Source organism: Ovis aries, chromosome 7 (genome assembly GCF_016772045.2).
Source record: "Ovis aries strain OAR_USU_Benz2616 breed Rambouillet chromosome 7, ARS-UI_Ramb_v3.0, whole genome shotgun sequence".
In the NCBI taxonomy this organism is placed as follows: Eukaryota; Metazoa; Chordata; class Mammalia; order Artiodactyla; family Bovidae; genus Ovis; species Ovis aries.
Window position 1 is genome coordinate 12,151,636 of NC_056060.1, and position 17,077 is coordinate 12,168,712.

At 47.4% G+C, this 17,077-nt stretch overlaps 1 long non-coding RNA gene across 1 annotated transcript in view; it reads left to right on the forward strand.

The window, feature by feature from the left end:
* The window catches only part of LOC121819941 (uncharacterized), a 51,871-nt gene that overhangs the window by 2,529 nt on the left and 32,265 nt on the right, over positions 1–17,077 (forward strand). The window contains exon 2 of the long non-coding RNA XR_006060294.2: positions 2,170–2,347. This is a non-coding gene — a long non-coding RNA (uncharacterized LOC121819941). The remainder of the gene's footprint in view (positions 1–2,169; positions 2,348–17,077) is intronic.

Below are 17,077 nucleotides of genomic sequence, written 5' to 3' on the forward strand. Positions count from 1 at the left end.
TTTTCTCCTGGAGCCTCCTGGTTTCCCTCCTGGCCCCCAGATTTTGGCCCAGAAATTCTGTAGCTAGACCAAGTCTGGTCCAATTATAGTCAGAGCCAATCCATGAAGCAGCTTTAGTCTGAACTAAGTGAAGGCAGAGTGTGAACCGAGTAAAGACCCTAAGAACTCTGCTGGTCTGTGGACAAAAGCTGAGACCCAACAGCCTGATCGGAGGTCAGGAGAAAAACAGGAACTTGGGAGCCCAAAGTAGAATACTGGTTCTATTGCTAATTCTGATGTGTGATCTTGGACAAGTATGGACGCACATGACTCTGGACCTCCTACGCAGCAGGAGTTCAGACTGAGAGAGCTGTGAGGCCCCCAGCAGCTCTTGCAAGGTTTGATAAGATGCTGACAATGAATACAACAGAAAGGAGAGAAGAAAAGAAATGACAGCTCCAAAGACTCTCACCAGAGGTTAGGCCAGAAGCCAGAGAAGTCACCTGACCACCAAGACTGGATAAGGAGAGCAAGGTAGACAGGAGAGGAAGGCACACGGGAGGTAAACCAGAGGACAAGAGGTCAAAGTCAGGGTAATCAACTTCTTTCCCGGGCCTCTACCACAGAGTACATGAAAGAGATCTCCCCAGCCTGCCTTCTCCTTCTGTAGCAGGAGGCAGGAAGCCTAGGACTTGGTAAGGGAAGCCCTTTAGGCCATGATCCCTGCCTAGGTGTCATTGCTTGGCCAGGAACTCACATCTCAGGCCCCATTTACCCTGCCCCAAGGGTAGGGTGGTAGGGTAGATGGCCAGAGGGTCTTGTCATGGTTGGCACAGGGCTTAGCTAGAACCCCTGGGCTCTGCTAACCTCCCTGCCATTGGTGTCCTTCTAGCTCATCTCCTCCCATTTCTCCCGTTGAAGAATCCTTTTCTGTCCCCAAGAGGGACTGAGCAGCTAACTGCACAGGGCTAGACTGGTGGAATCTGAGCCCACCCCACCCCCTGCTCCCAGGACGCCTTTGAGGGAGAGGCTGCTCCTCTCCTTGGCCAGGACCTCAGGATAGTGAGGGCTTGGGAGGCGGCCACAGATCCAGACTGTCCAGGGCCTGGCCTAGCTGGGTCAGCGCCAACCATGAGTGGCCACCTGGGGCTCCTTCAGGCCAGGCCAGTCTGCTGCAGCTCCAAGCCCTCTCCTGGAACACACAGGAAACCCATCAATCACCCCCACCCTTGTCCAGGGGATCGAGGGGCTTGGAATCCAGTTTAGCCAGGCCATCTGTGACCCAAGCCTATGGCCAGGGGTCTCCACCCTGCGGAGGGGAAAGAAACTTGGGAATACTGGGAGGGGTCTGACATCATGCTGGTGGCTCCAGAGGAAGGGATCTGTCTCCTACTCTCTGACCACCTCTCCTATGCTCCCATCATCGCCCCCTTGTGGCCTGAGGAGGCTTTGCAGGCCTGGGGAGGAATGAGCCACTGCTGATCCCTGGGGACTGGAGGACTTCACTGCAGCTCTGAACCACTCTCAGGGGCTGCTGACCCAGTATGTATGGAAGTCGAGATACCCAGAGTCTACAGGAGTGGGAGAACTCACCCTCTGACCCTGTTTGTCTCCTCCCTGTTCTAGATACAGTCTGTCACTTTACCCACCCAGTGCCTTTACAGTTCTGTTCCTCAGCTTCCCATCTTCCTCCCCACCCACTTGAATGTCCCCCATCTTTCAATGCCCCATCTCAATCTCCCTGCTCCTGCCCTCTCTGACCACCCAGACCCACCTTGACTATTGCTTCTCAGATCTCAGATGATAATGTTCAGCACCCTGTAATTCACAAGGCACATTTGTGATCATCACCCCATCTTCAGCCTCACAGCTGGTCTGCGAGACAGGAATGATGACACCCATTCTACAGAGGGAAAACTGAGGCTCAGAAAGGTGAAATACACTCCAGCCGTGTGCTCCTCAGTGAGAACATGCTAGAATACTCTGGCTCTGCCTGCCTGGCACACACATCCTTCTTCCCATACACACACTAATTTCAAAAATGTCCCTATCTAATATGATCCAGCTATCTATCATATTGTGGTGGGTTAAATATGGCCACAAATTCTTTGCAACTCTCCCATTATGAGGTAGAGTCTCTTTATTCACCCTTTTGACCTGGACTGACTTTGTCACTTACTTTGAACACAGGAATGTGTTCACCTTCACTCCCTAGGAACACTCTCCTGAGGCCACCATATAAAGAAGTCAGTCTGTTCTAGAGGATGACAGGCCACATGAAGGAGAACTGAGACCCCCAGCCTACATCCAGACATGTGGATGAGGACATCTTGAACTTTCTACCTCAGCAGCTGCATAAGTGAGCCAGGTAAGTCCAGCAAAAGAATGGCCTAGCCACCCACAGAATCACAGGAAATGATAATCATTGTTGTAAGGCACTAAGTTTGGGGGTGATTTGTTGTACTGTAACAGATAACCGATATACACACTCAGCGGCTTCCCAGGTGGCGCCACAGCTAAAGAACCCGCCTGCCAACGCAGGAGTTATAAGAGACAAAAGTTTGATCCCCGGGTTGGTAAAAACTCCTGGAGGAGGGTATGGCAACCCACTCCAATATTCTTGCCTGGAGAATCCCATGGACAGAGGAGCCTGGGGGGCTACAGTCCCTGGGGTTGCAAAGCGTCAGACATGACTGTGGCAACTCAGCACACAGTTAGACATACACACTAAGGGTAAAAGAGCTTCCAGCTGCAAGAGACAAATCACAACTCAGATTGGATTATACAGAAAAGGGGTCTAATGGTTGTGAAAACTGAAGTCCTGGGGAAAATTGGATCCAGGGACTCAAATAACATCATCAGGATTGTTCTCCTTCCCTGTCTCAACTGCTTTCTCTGAGATGGTTTTTTCCCAAGGAGGCTGTAGCAGAGTCTGTATTTTCCCAAGCTGGCTGCAACAACAGCTCCCATTGCGCATGTTCATGTACAAGGTGATTGCCTTCTTCTGCCATCAGGAGGTAGAATCTAATTTCCCTCCCCTTGAATCTCAGCTGGCCTATGACTGACTTCTAACCAAGAATGAGGTGAACTTTTAAGGCTAGGTCAGAAAAGGTCCTACAACTTCCACCTGGGATGTCTGCTCTGGGGAAAGCCAGCTTACTTCCCAGAGACCACCAAACTGGAAAGGCCTGGTGTCGGTGTAATGGTAGGAGTTCCCAGCTGAGCCCAGTCTTCCAGCCCTCACCATGACGGCACCAATCATATGAGTGTGGCTGTCTTGGACCCGCCTGGCCAGACCAGCTCATCTACTAGATGAGTGCCACAGAGTGGCCTCAATCCAAGTCATTGTTTTTTGAATTGCCCAGTCAAGCCCTACATGAGACCCTGACCTATAGAATTCTGAGGATATGAGAAAATGATCATCATTTAAGCCACTAAGATTTGGGGTAGTTTGTTATGCAACAGTAACTGAACACATGTGGTATCTTCCAGAAGATCCAGGCTCCTTTCTAGCACGTCTCAAATCTCCAATCGAAAAAGCATGACTTCTGTGTTCCAGCAGAAGTCCTGGGAAAGCCTCTCTCTGGCCCCTTCCTGTGCCCGTAACCATGGGGGTGGAAAGCTCTGATTAGTCCACTTCTGGAGGTAGGGGTAGATCGTCTCACTGGAATCACAGGGACTGATTTTTCCCAAAGAAAAACTGTGATGCTGTCATCAAAAGTAGGAAGAATGGATGTTAGGAAGCGAAAAATGACACATACCTACCAAAAAGACAGCCACAAACCAAAAAGTACAATTCCTACTTCAGGTTGAGTAGGAGTCAACCTGAAATGTCTAACTACTAAACTTTTTTTTTAATCCAGATTCTTTTTAAAAAATTTATATGTGGTTTCGCTAGGTCGTTGTTGCTGTGCGTGGGCCTTCTCTAGCTGTGCCACGCAGGGGTTACTAGTCGCTGCAATGTACAGGTTTCTTGCTGCAACAGGGGTTTCTCCTGTTGCAGAGCACAGGCTCTAGACACACGGCGTCAGTAGCTCTGGCGCATGGGCTTAGTTGCCCTGTGACATGTGGGATCTTCCCTGACCAGGGGTTGAACCCATGTCCCCTGCATTAGCAGGCGAATTCTTAACCACTGGACCACCAGGGAAATCCCTCTGACTACTAACTAATCTTGATACTAGTAGATGAATCTTGATATCAAAAACCACTTTACTAGCTGTCAACCTCAGCATTTACCCTCCCTTTGTTCTTCGGCAAACCTACCCATGAATCATTTCCTCTCACCCCGTAACCACATCAGCACTTCCCAGAAGAGCTGGGCAAAACTGAACAACTCTAACAACTCCAGCTTAGAGAATGAAAGAAAAAGAAACCTTCAAAACTATGCAAGTCACGCATAGCTGCACACACTGTGGCCTGCTGGTCAACACCTGGTCTTATGAGGGTGTGCTGACTCTTCAAAGGTAGTAGGTGGGGAGCAGATACCTGGAGAATGGGCACAGTCTGCAGATGCCCCAAAACATGTCCAATAGGACCCTCCACCTTGTGTAACATGCTCACTGTGTTCATGCTCCTCAAACTTAAAAAAAAAAAAAAAAAGTCACCTTAGGACTTCCCTGGTGGTCCAGTGGCTAAGACCCCACGGTCCCAATATAGTGGGCCTGGGTTCGATCCCTGGTTAGAGAACTAGATCCCAACTAAGACCACAACTAAGAAAAACTAATACGCCACAGCTAAGACTGGGAGCAGTCAAATAAACAAGTAAGCATTTTTTTAAAAAAAGGTCACCTCACTGACCTATGGTGCACTCATCTTGGTCTCACCATGAGTTCACACATGGCATCTCTAGTGCTCCCCACACTTACCACAAGGTGCTCACACCCACAGAAGCCCCAGCGTCTTCACCACTGACTATGGGCGTCACCACGATGCTCCCCAAGCTGTCATGGCGGGCTCAGGGTCACGAGTGTCTCCACCTCACTTCCAGCGTCTCCCACACTGAGACCTTGTTCTGTTCACTGCACAAATCAGTGAGCTCACATTCTACACATGGATATCAGTGTGTCCCACAGTCCCCCCGCCATGTGTCTCAGGGACACCCCCACTCACAATTTTGTGTAGGACTAGGGGGTTCACACTTACCAGGGAGTCATGGCAAGAGTGTTCACACTCCCCTCCTGGACCAGTCACACTCAGTGTGATGCATTTGCCCCAGGTGTTCATCAAGCTCACCCTGAAGCACCTGACAGCTGCCTGTTTCCCGCCTGCAGCAGGGATAGGCACGCCTTGTACTAGGGCTGAGATGAGACCGATGTCGGGTGGATGTCCTCTCAGACCGTACATTTCCAGGACCCATGGCCGTTTAATGGGATAGAACTGCGGAAAGTGGAGTGTGAGGAGCCTCCCTCTTTCTAAGCAGAATATTTCACCCACACAACACCTGGGCCGTAAAGATTTGGGCCTCCAGATGGCCCTGGGAAACAGGCAGCCAGCGGAATGTTTAGAAAGGCCTGGGTGGGCAGGCTTAGCCAGACAAGGAGGGACGGCAGGAGACAGCAGACATGGGCCTGCACAGATCGTCCTCGGTGGGTTGACTCTTTGTTTCCAGAAACAAAGCAATGTTCAGGGCGGCCGAATTGAGAAATTACTCCCACCCACAGAAGAACAGTAGCTTGGAGGACAGAATGTTGGCCAGTAACAGGAAAGGCAAAGAAAGGGAAGAAGAAAATTGAATCCCTCTTCTTTTTACTTTTTTTCTTTTACTTTTTCTTTTTTTAAAAAAATTACTTATTTATTTGGCTGCAACCGGTCTTAGTGGTGGCACGCAGGATCTTTGGTTGCAGCCTATGGGATCTAGTTCCCTGACCAGGGATTGAACCCCAGGTACCCTGCATTGGGAGCTCAGAGTTTAGCCACTGGGCCACCAGGAAAGTCCCCTCACTTCCCATTTTTAAAAATTGAAGCATAATTTTAAAATGAGTAGAAAATTCTATGATTGTTTACAAATGCAGACAGTCTTGTAACCACTGTCACCATCAAGATACAAAATATTTCCCTCATCTCAGAAACTCCCTTTGGAGTCAGCTCCCTTCCCTTTCCCCAGCTGCTGACCACCACTGATCTGTCCTCTTTTCCTGTCATTTTACTTTTACGAGAATGTCCTGTAAATGGAATTCTTTGGTATGAGCCTTTTAAGTCTACCGTCTTTCACTTGGTATAATTATCCAGGTTGTTGCATGTGTCAATAATCCATTCCTTTTCACTGTTGAGTCGCATTCTATTGTATGGATACGCCACAGCTTCTTTGTTCGTTCACCAGTTGAAGGACATGTGGGTTGTCTCCCAGTTTTTAGCAATTATATTTTAGCTATGAATATTTGTGTACCAATTTTTGTATAAACATGTTTTTCTCTTCTTTTGAGTAAATATCTAGGAGTGTGATTGTTGGGTTATAAGTGAAGTGTATGCTTAACTTTATAAGAAACTGCCAAACTATTTCCCAGAGTGATTATTCCATTTACTTTCCCACAAGCTACATGAGAGTTCCAACTGCTCAGCATTCTCATTAACACTTGATACTGTTAAAATTATACCTTTGGCTGTTTTTAAGCCTTTCCAATGGTTGTGTAGTGTGTCTAGTTTTAATTCACACTGCCCTGGTAACCAATGATGGTGAGCAGCTTTTCATACTCTTATTTGCCATTTCTATGTCTTCTTTGACGAAGTGTCTGTTCACATACTTTGCCCATTTTGTAATTAAGTTATTTGTTTCCTCATTATTGAATTCTGAGTGCATCTTATATATTATAGATACAGGTTCTTTATCAGATGTATTTTGAAAGTATTTTCCCCCAGTAGCTTGTCTTTTTTTTTTTTTTTTTTTTTTTTGCTGCAAAGCACAGCATCAGAACTTCCTGACCCAGGATCAAACCCGTGCCTCCTTCAGTGGAAGTGCAGAGTCTTAACCACCAGATCGCCAGGGGACTTCTTTTCTTCCTATGCCTTTTGAAGAGCAGAAGTTCTTAATTTTGAAGTCTGATTTATCAATTTTTTAATTTTATGGATTTGTGCTTTAGGTATTAGATCTAAAAATGTTTGCCAAAACCATGGTCACAAAAATTTTCTTTTGTGTTTTCTCTGAGTTTTTTAAAATTTTTTAGATTTTGCCTTTAGGTCTATTTTCACTTTTAACCAGCTTATGCACAGGTGCAAAGTCTGAGTCAAGCTTCATTTGTTGCGTGTAGATGTCCAATTGTTTTTGCCCTATTTGTTGAAAAGACTTTTTTCTTCATGGACCAATCCCTTCCCCCATACTGTAGCTCTTCAAGTCACTGATGCCAGCACCATAGAGCTTTCTCCATGTACAAAGGTCAGTGGCATAGCAGGAACAAAGGCCTCTTTTGCCTGATTCCAAAACAGGTCTGTAATTGCCCAGACAGGCAAACTTTTCAGTGGAACAGTTTTTTTAGCTTTCACTTACAGCCTTCTGTTCTCCCCAGGACCCAGATGTGGGTCTACTGAGAAGTGCCCAGGAGATGGCTGACTTTCAAGCACCGTGCTGTGTCCAGAATTGTCCCTGCCCTCCAGTGACTTTCAGATCTCCCTGGAGGCCCTTTGAACAGAGAGGGTTTGAATCCTCTTGTTGTTTACTCACCCGGTCGTGTCCAACTCTTTGGCGACCCCGTGGACTGTAGCCCACTAGGCTCCTCTGTCCATGGGGTTTCCCATGCAAGAATACTGGACTGGGTTGCCATTTCCTTCTCCAGGGGATCTTCCCAACCCAGGGATTGAACTCATGTCTTCACATCTCCTGCATTGCATACGGGTTCTTTACCACTGAGCCGCCAGGGAAGCCCTTTGAATCCTCTGCACCCAACTAATCAGCTTCCATCAAACAGCAGAATACCCTGCACAGGCAGCAGCTGCCTTTACCTTTCAGGCTGCTTTCATCTGTCATTTTCCTTGGAGCCAGATCATAACTAGCGAAGGAGAAAGCACAGTGTGCAAGGTATCCCAGCCTTCTGCCAAGGCCTGGCTCTTGGGGACGCTTGGGAACCTGAGTCAGCCTCGAACCCAGGCCTGGTCTCTTAATTTCCCAACCTCTGATCTTTCTGTTTTCTCACAGCGGCCTCTCTACAGCATGCAGGACAGAGCTGGCTGCTCTTTGGCATGCCAGGGAGATGAGGGGGCTCTTAGCTAGTTATACAGTTTAACAAGAATGATGACTCATTCAGGCCCGTCTGAATAAAAAGCAAGCTTGTAAAGACAGCTGAAGTCAGAAACTGAGCTGAGGGCGGCCAATCTCTCACATGCTGCCTGAATGTTTCTCCAGAATGTTTCTCCAGTGGAGCAACTGCTTCTTTCTGTATGGCAGCTTCTCTCTGTACCTTGCTCCTCACAGGTCCATCTCCTGTATTTCCTTAGTTCACGTTCTACCAGGAGCCATTATGATTGGCTCAGCTAGTTACTATCTCCACCCTTATTGGGTGGAGCTTTTCCCAAGAAGCACACTTCACCAGTCACCTGCCAGTGGGTGGATAGGCTGGGTTTAGGTCAGATGCTCAGCCTGAGCCAATCAGTGGCCATTCCCAAACACCATGTAACAAGTGCTTTCCTGAGTAGGGAGCAGTGGGCCCACAGTTACAGCTAGATGGGGATCCGGGGTGTGGTGGTACCGTTAAGGTTACAAGCACAATATGAGAGTTTATCATCATACCTGAAACAGGCAGTTGCGCCTGCTGAGCATTCCAGCCTACCCTCCTCTCCAGCCCCAGCCTATTTCCCACTTAGCCCCACTCTGAGTTGAGCTCTTTGCTCCACCTGGAAATGCTGCCTTCCTTCACCCAACGTAAACTTCTGAAGAGGAAGGCCTGTGCCTTATCTCTGTGTCTCCAGCCCCTGGTTCAATGTGATAAATTCATAGATCTGGGACTTGCCTGGCATTCCAGTGGTTAAGACTCTGCCTTCCAATGCAGTGGGTGCAGATTCAATCCCTGGTCAGGGAACTAAGATCCTAAATGCCTTGTAGCCAAAAAAAAAAAAAAAAAATCAAAACATAAAACAGAAACAATATTGTAACGAGTTCAATTAAAGACTCTAAAAGTGGTCCATATCATAAAATCTTTTACATAAAATAAATTCATAGATCCTCAAGAGGAAAAGGGGTTTACCCAAGGCCATTCATAGAGACAGGGGCAAGTCACAATGGAGCCCAGGTCTCCTGTTCCTCTAGGTTCCTCTAGAAACGTCTAGGTTCCTCTCTGCCTCCAGTAGACTCCATGGCATCCCACTGAGATGTGACACTAGGGGTCTGCAGTCCCAGTTCTGAGTCCGGTGAGGCTTTAGCTCTGCCCTGAGGCACATCTTCCCTTGAGGATGCACTCCCAGTCCTGACCCCTGAGCAGCTGAGTCCACTCTAGGGATGAACATCCTGCACTGCTTCAGGGAACTTCCAGGGGATGCTCAGAACAGACCCGCAGGTAGCCTGACCCAAAGTTCCCAAATATTCTACTTCCCGCTATGGGCCCTGTGATCCGTGAGGGCTGGAGTGCGAAAGGGATGCAGACAGGGAGGCTGACCCAGCTCTCAGCTGAATGAGGGATCTGAGCAGCGTCAGGTGTGATTAACGGCAGCCTCGGTTGCCTGCCTGCTCTGGGAGTGTGCACCACGACTGGCTGTGCGGGGGTTTGCAAGCTCGCCTGGGTGTGTCATGACCCCTGTGCGCCCACACTCAGCGCTGACCCCCAGGTACAATGTGACCTCAGGCATTTTACTTTCCCTCTCTGGACCTCAGTTTCCTCCACAGTTAAATGAGAGGATTAGATGGCCCCTAGAGCTCCCTCCTCTTCCTCTTCCACCACTGCTCCTCATACCTCCCTCTGAACCCTCCTTCCTGTTTTCAGCAGAGCAGCAGCCTGTCCCTACAGGTCTTCAGCTGTGGGGGCCTCATCTTCTACCTCCAGTTCTTATTAAAACCTTTCTCTTGGGATGTCCCAGGCGATCCCAGTGGCTAGGACTCCACTCTCCCAATTCAGGGAGTCCGAGTTCAATCCCTGGTCGGGGAACCAGATCCCACGTGCCTCAACTAAAGATCCCACCTCCCTCAACTAAAGACCCCACTTCCCTCAACTAAGACTCAGTGCAGTCAGAGAAGTATATAAAAATAAATATTTTAAAAAACCCTTTCTTACAGAAACAGCTATCTCACTGAGAAGAAGGCTGGTACATTCTCCACTACCTTGTACATGTGTATGTGTTTATATGTAACTGTTTGTGACTATGAGTGTGTCTGCACTTTAATGTGTATGCGATGGGCAGAGGGGAAGGGAGAGATGATAGGCCCCCCACTCAGGGAGAATGGGTCCATTTGCTGACGTCTCTCTGTTTTCCCAACAGAGAGAGAGAGGCTTCTAGGGCACGTACCCACACTCCAGCTTTGTGAACATTCTTCAAATATCTATTTGTAGCAAACTCAGCCAGGTACCACCTCCTCCTCTGGGAACCCTTCCTCATAGCCCAGGACTGAGATAACTGCCCTTCTGCTCTCTTCAGGAGCCCTGTGCCCTGTACACTCCTCCCACAAAGCGTTTATCGCATTCTATTGACATTGTCTGTTTCTTTGCCTGCACCATCTCTATGGTGAAAACTCTAGAGGACAGGGCCCATGTCCAGCATCCCAGCATCCGGAACCTTCAGAACCTGTGTATCCCAGTAAGATATTCCATCCTCAGTGGGCTCACTTCTCTGTGCCCATTTCCGCAGGGCAGGGCAGACCAAATCCAATACACCTGTGGGGCTTTCACCTTGCAATCTCCATCCCAGGACCTTCCTGTGGCCCAGGCAAGGCTTGCTCTAACCCTGAAGATGGAGGCAGCCTGGAATATAGGATGTGGGTGACGTGACTGATCCCGCCCCACCCCAGGGTTTCCACTGCAGGGAGCCTTATTCCTTTTTTTTTCTGAAATTTTTGGCCTGGCCTGAACCTTGCTGGCGCCCATGGGCTTTTAATATTTTCCGTTCCTGGCTGTTGTACAATGTTTCACCTCAAAAATGCATCCTCCCCCGTGACCAAAGGGCGCGCCTCTCCAGTGGAAGGACCTGGCTGGGTGAGTGGAAGTGGCCCACCGCAGTCTGGAGCTTGGAGGAGGCCCAGCCCAGCATGCAGAGAAAGAGGGGGCAGAAATGTCTCCCCACTTCTGGGGAGACAGGGCCAGTTCCTGAGCCAGCCTGAGGCCTCGTGGTCCCACTGGAAGCCGCTCTGGAAGCCTGAGTGCTTCCAGCAGGGTGCAGGTCTAGAGGGGACCCTTGTCCCTTTCACTTGCCCTCTGACCCCAGGCAAGTGGTTTCATTTTTCTGAGCCCAGTGTCCCCACCTGCACGGTGGAGATGACGACAGTCCCGGCCTTTCAGGGTCCTTGTGAGGCTCAAAGGCCACACGTTTGGATCATCCAGGAGCTTTAAAACCGGTAACTGGTGTGGCCGCAGCCCGGACAGCAGTGGTTTGTAAAGCTCTCAGGTCATTCTTGTCGTATCTGAGAACTGCTGCTCTGACAGGAAAGCTCTTCAGCTGTGGCTCTGAAGAGCAAGAGCGCCACTCCCCCATGTTCCCGGGAAATATGACCCCAGGGACGGTGGAGACCCACCGTCAGGGTGGAGGGGAAGCACTTGGAAAAGGCAGGCGAGGGTCCTGAAGGGGCAGGCAGGACCTTCCCAGCTGGCCCTGCCCGCAGACGGATGCCTCCGAGCCTCCAGCCTGGCCCAGCCACAGGCTGGGATGGACAAACCTGCCCTGGTGGCCCCTCTGCTGGGCAGCCAGGTCCTCCCAAGCGAGACCCAGCCTCCCCTCCCAGACACAGGCCCTGAGCCGGATAGAGGGCCAGGGGTGGAGGGCACTCTGCTCTGTCACCTGTCACAGCAGGGAAGGGCCGTGGTCACTGCAGAATGGAGGAGGAGAGAGCCGGAAGCCCTGGGGTTGGGGGGAGGATGTTTGGGGGCCTGGTGGGGATAGCGACATCTGCTTTCCTCATCCTGAAGAGAGAGGATCCGCAGAAGGTTCCAGAGCCCAGAGGAAGAAAACAGCAGGAGAGCCAGGTGCCTGGGGGTGGCCAAGTGGAGAGCAGCTTCTCCCAAGGCTGCTTGCACCCCCCGCCCCCCCGCCCCAGAGCCCAGACATGGACAAAGGCAAGAGAGCAGCTTGTCTCCAAAGGCCCTAGAGCCCCTGCCAGGGAGCTTCACCATGAATCCGGTTTCCTCAGGGGAGCCCAGAGCCCTCAGCCTTCCCGGACCCCAGGTTTTCAAGGGGCAGCGAACAGGGCGGAGCTTGGGGGCTAGAGTCCCCGTGAGAGGCTTCAGTCATGGGAAGAAGAGGGCAGAGACCCTGTTGTAGGGTTTCCTCAGAGTTGGGGTCCCAGGCTTCTGGCCAGAGGGAGGGAAGGAGGCAGTGTGGTGTGGGGGCCCACACAAAAGTCAGGAAGGAGGAGAGGACAGCTTAGTGGGCAGACTGGGCCCCACCAGAAGGGAGTCTAGGAAGAGCAGAGGCAGTGGCACTCAGTCTAGGAAGAGTGCTGTCCTGTCCAGGTTTGTTTTCCAACTGAAGGCACATTACGTGTAGGCATGGGGACGCTCTAGCATGCCTAGAGCCGGGGCTGTGGCCTCCAGGGAAGCATAGACAGCCTCAGCAAGGCCAGAGGGGACAGGGGACAGCTGAACTGGGAAGCAGCTCAGCCCCAAACGAGCCTGCCCCCACTGCCTTGTAACCAAGGTGCGAAATGCAGAGAAAGTTAGCTGTGGAGCTGCCCCAAAGATCTTTCGTTGTTGTTGTGCCGTGCAGCTTGCGGGATCTTAGTTTCCCCACCAGGGATCACACCTCCACCCCCCGCCACTGTGCCCCTTGCACTGGAAGCTGAGTCTTAACCGGAGAAGTCCCTCCAAAGATCATTTTGTCCAGACTTCTTAATCTTGGGTCCATAGATGACTTTAGGGGGAGCAAAAAGGTATATATACCATTTTGAATGTGTGTATCTGCATTTTTCTGGGGACAAGGTCCATGACTTTCATCAGATTCTCCGAGAAGATTCAGTAAAGATGATTTAGTAAAGAAATGTTCCCAGGAGAAATCAGTTCTGGAGAAGGGGAAGCAGGATAGTCGGAGAAAAGGAAAAATCCAGGAAAGAGTGCAATTTGGTGTGAAAACACATCCTGACTGGCACTGAAATCACAGTAAGTCCCCTACATACAAACTTTCAAATTGCAAACTTTCAAAGATGTGAACATGCCCCTGTATGACAGCTGTTGTACTGTACCACACTGCATTTTCCAAGGTGCTGTAAGATTAAAAATATGTTCTTTATTTTTTGTTTTTATGTATTATTTTTGTTAAAAGTATCATAAATCTATTACAGTACAACACTATATAGCCAATTAGTTGGGTACATTGTTGGGCTTATGAACAAATTGGACTTATGAATGTACTCTTGGGATGGACCTCTTTTGTATGTAGGGGACTTACTGTACTCAGGCCAGAAAAAAACAAAAGCTAGAATTGAGAGGGCAGTGGATTCTAACCAATGAAATTAGCTGTTAGTCTGACGACATTGTTTGAACTTAGTGAGCTTGAGCCTCAGTTTTTCAGCCTCATGGAAATGGGACAACATTTAGAAGTCCATGCTTAGCTGGGGGTCCTAGGACCACTTTTATGACAATAAACTAATGTTGACTCTCCCCATGAGGCCAGGCCTGGAACTACTTTCCCTAAACTAGTTCTCAGAGTAAAGTCGGTACCTGAATAAAGTCAGGGGCTCTTAGGCAAAAGGGAGGGGGACTAGCCATGGGGTAGCCATTGGGAAGCAGGGCCCGCTTCACTGTGAGGAGTGTGTGAACTTGACCCAGAGGAAACACCTTAGTGCTTGGGGAGGCAGGGGAGTGGGAGGAAGAAGAATCTGAACTCATTTCTGAGTCTGTATTCAGACTGAGCTCCTAAATTGGCCCGCTGAACTCATATCTGAGTCCTAGCAATGGAAATAGTGTGATTTTTAAAAAAAAAAAAAAAAAAGTAGGATTTCAAGGAGCAGATAAATCCGCTTTGGGGACTCATAAAGCAAAGAGAAACATTTCTTCCTCCACAAAGCTCTTTGCCTCAATCAAGGCAGGAAAACGTAGGCCACAGGAGATGCCCTACTGGATGCCCTGAGGCTGTTTGTGAGTCCATAGGAGCATTGGTCTGTGGACCCAGAAATACATGAGTGGGCTTTGCAGAGACCAGAGAGGGTCCTCACCCACCTCAGTGGGTAGATGCAAAGAATGGGTGAAATTTGGTGCTTATTGTTTTGTTTTTATTCATGTAGGTCCATTTATATCCTAGGCTATTGAGGCCTGAGAGCCCAGCTTCTAAGAATGAAAAATATCTCTTGCACGTGGTAATTAGTAGACTCTTGGTAGTTTTAGAAACAGAAGTTTCAGTGGGGCGATAGGGGTTGAAGCCAGCCTACAAAGGATAAAGAAGGAAAGTTGGGAGGTGAGGAAGTAGAGACATTGTTAATTACTCCTTGGATGTGGAAAGAAGTGGTTACATGGTGGTCAGAAAGGGGAGAAGACTCTTTCCAGAAAGGAAGAGACTCAGGACTTCCCTAATGATCCCATGGTTAGGAGTCCACCTGCCAATGCAGGGGACACAGATCCAGTCCCTGGTTGCAACTACGGAGCCCATGTGCTACAACTACTGAAGCCCCAGCTCTAGAGCCCACGCTCCACCAGGAGAAGCCACCACTATGAGAAGCCTGAGCACTGAAATCAGAGTAGCCCCCACTCACTGTAACTAGAGAAAGCCTGCATGCAGCAACGAAGACCCAGAGCAGTCATAAATAAATAAATAAAATTTAAATAAATAAGACTCTGGGTTTGTTTTTTGGTTTTTTAAAGAAAAAAATAAATAAATAAAGGCATGGAAGAGACTTGAGCAAGTTGTTGGGTTAAGGAGGAAAAGCCAAGAGAATGAGGTATTATAGACATGGAAGTGAACAAAGGTGATGGACCAAGATCCCAGAATATGGGGAAGGATTTGTAGAGCTGGGCATCTTTCTCCAGCATGACTCAGCAGCCTAGCCAATCACAGGAGCAGAACAGGTGGGCTCCAGGTATAATGCAAGGATGGGCTGAGCCCAAGAGGATAGGAGTGCAGGGGAATCAGGAGTGCTGGGGAGAGAGGGATTCAAATGACCCTCCAGAGGTTCAGACTGGGAAAGAAGGAAGCATGATGAGAGGGGGCAAAAAGACTGGACCAAAAGTCTCCAGGAAGTTTAAAAAGGTCAAGGAGGAGATGTAGGGGGATTAAGATTGTCCAGAAGTAGGAAGGTCAAGGGCTGTGCTAGGCAGTAGGATTTGACATTAAAGATTTCTGAGCAAGAGCATCTTACCCAAGATATTTAACTTCTCCGGGCCTCTTAAGCTTCCACTTTATAAAATGGGACTAGAATTCCCACTCATAAAACTACTAAAAGCATTTTTTCTCTGGAAAAGCATATAATTGTGGTATCTTGGGCATTCAGGCTCTCAATATTTGTAGAAGGATGAAGGATCATCTGTCATTTCCCCTCTATGGACCCCACTTTCCTAATCCTTACTGATGGTTTGCTTGATCTATCAGTTACTGGGGGAGGTGTGTTAACATCTCCCACTGCATTATGAATTTGTTTTTATTTTGCTTTCCTTGATTTCTCATTTTGCTTTATCTATCTTGAAGTTATTAAATACATATAAATGTAAGATTTATTCCATCTTATTGATGATGGAATTAATCATTATGAAGTGACTCTGATGTCTCTCACAATGCTTTTTTTTTTTTTTTTGGTCAAAGTCTATTTTGACTAAAATATATCATCTTTCTTTGCTTAGTATTTGGCAGTTTTTTCATCCTTTTACTTTTAATCTTTCTGTATTATATTTTAGATACACCTCTATAATAGCTTATAGCTGGATTTATTCACCTTGTCTAACTTGGCAATCTTTTTCTTCTTCTTTTTAAAAAATATTTATTTATTTACTTGGCTGCCCCTATGTCTTAGCTGCACCATGGGGGTTTTTGTTCCCTGATCAGGGATCATATCTGGGCCCCCTGCAATGGGAACGTGGAGTCTTAGCCACTGGACCACTAGGGAAGTCCCAGCAATATTTTTCATCTAACTGAAGCATTTAGTCCATGTACATTTATTAAAATACTGATATATACACAGACACATAGATATATGTATGTATGTATGTAAATGTATATATACTTTATTAATTTGAATTTTTCATGCCTTTTCTTGATTTCTTTTTCTATTGTTTCTTTATTTGATTATTTGATTTGTTTTCTATTGTTTCTATTGTTTGATTATTTTTTCTTATTCCATTTTTCTCCTTTACTAGTTTGCAAGTTATACTTGTTTTTGCTATTCTTAGAGGTTATACTAGAAACATAATGTGCATATTTTTCCTGTTTGACATTAACCAATATCTTTTATTTTCTCTTAAATAAAACAAGGACCTTAGAACTAATTCTAATCACTCCCCTTTTAGCTTATATATGACTGCTGTTATATATTTGAATTTTATCTTTTTATAAGCTCACAAGACATTGTTAGTATTATTTATACAACATTTGTTTTTACTGATATGGGTACCACTTCCTTTGCTCTGCAATCCTTTTTGTCTTTAATTCCTTCCATCTGGAATCACTTTCTTTCTGCTTGCCAGTGGCAAATATAGTTTTTGTTCATCTCACCGTATCATTATTTTTTCTTATTCTTAAAATATCTTTTCACTAGTTTTAGAATTCTTGTCTGACAATCATTTTCCCTCAGCACATTAAAAATACAGTTATACTATCTTCCAGCTGTTAAGAAATCACCTGCTTTAGTCTAATTGTCACTACTTTGAAAATATATTCCTATTTAAGACTTCATTTTTGGCAATCTGCATTTTCACTATGATATGTCTATTTGTGGGTTTCTTTTGATTAATTCTTTTGAGGATTTACCAAGATTCTTGAATGCATGAATTGATGGATTTCTAGATGAATCTCATCCACTAACTATTCGAATATTACTTTTGTCTCATAATCTCGC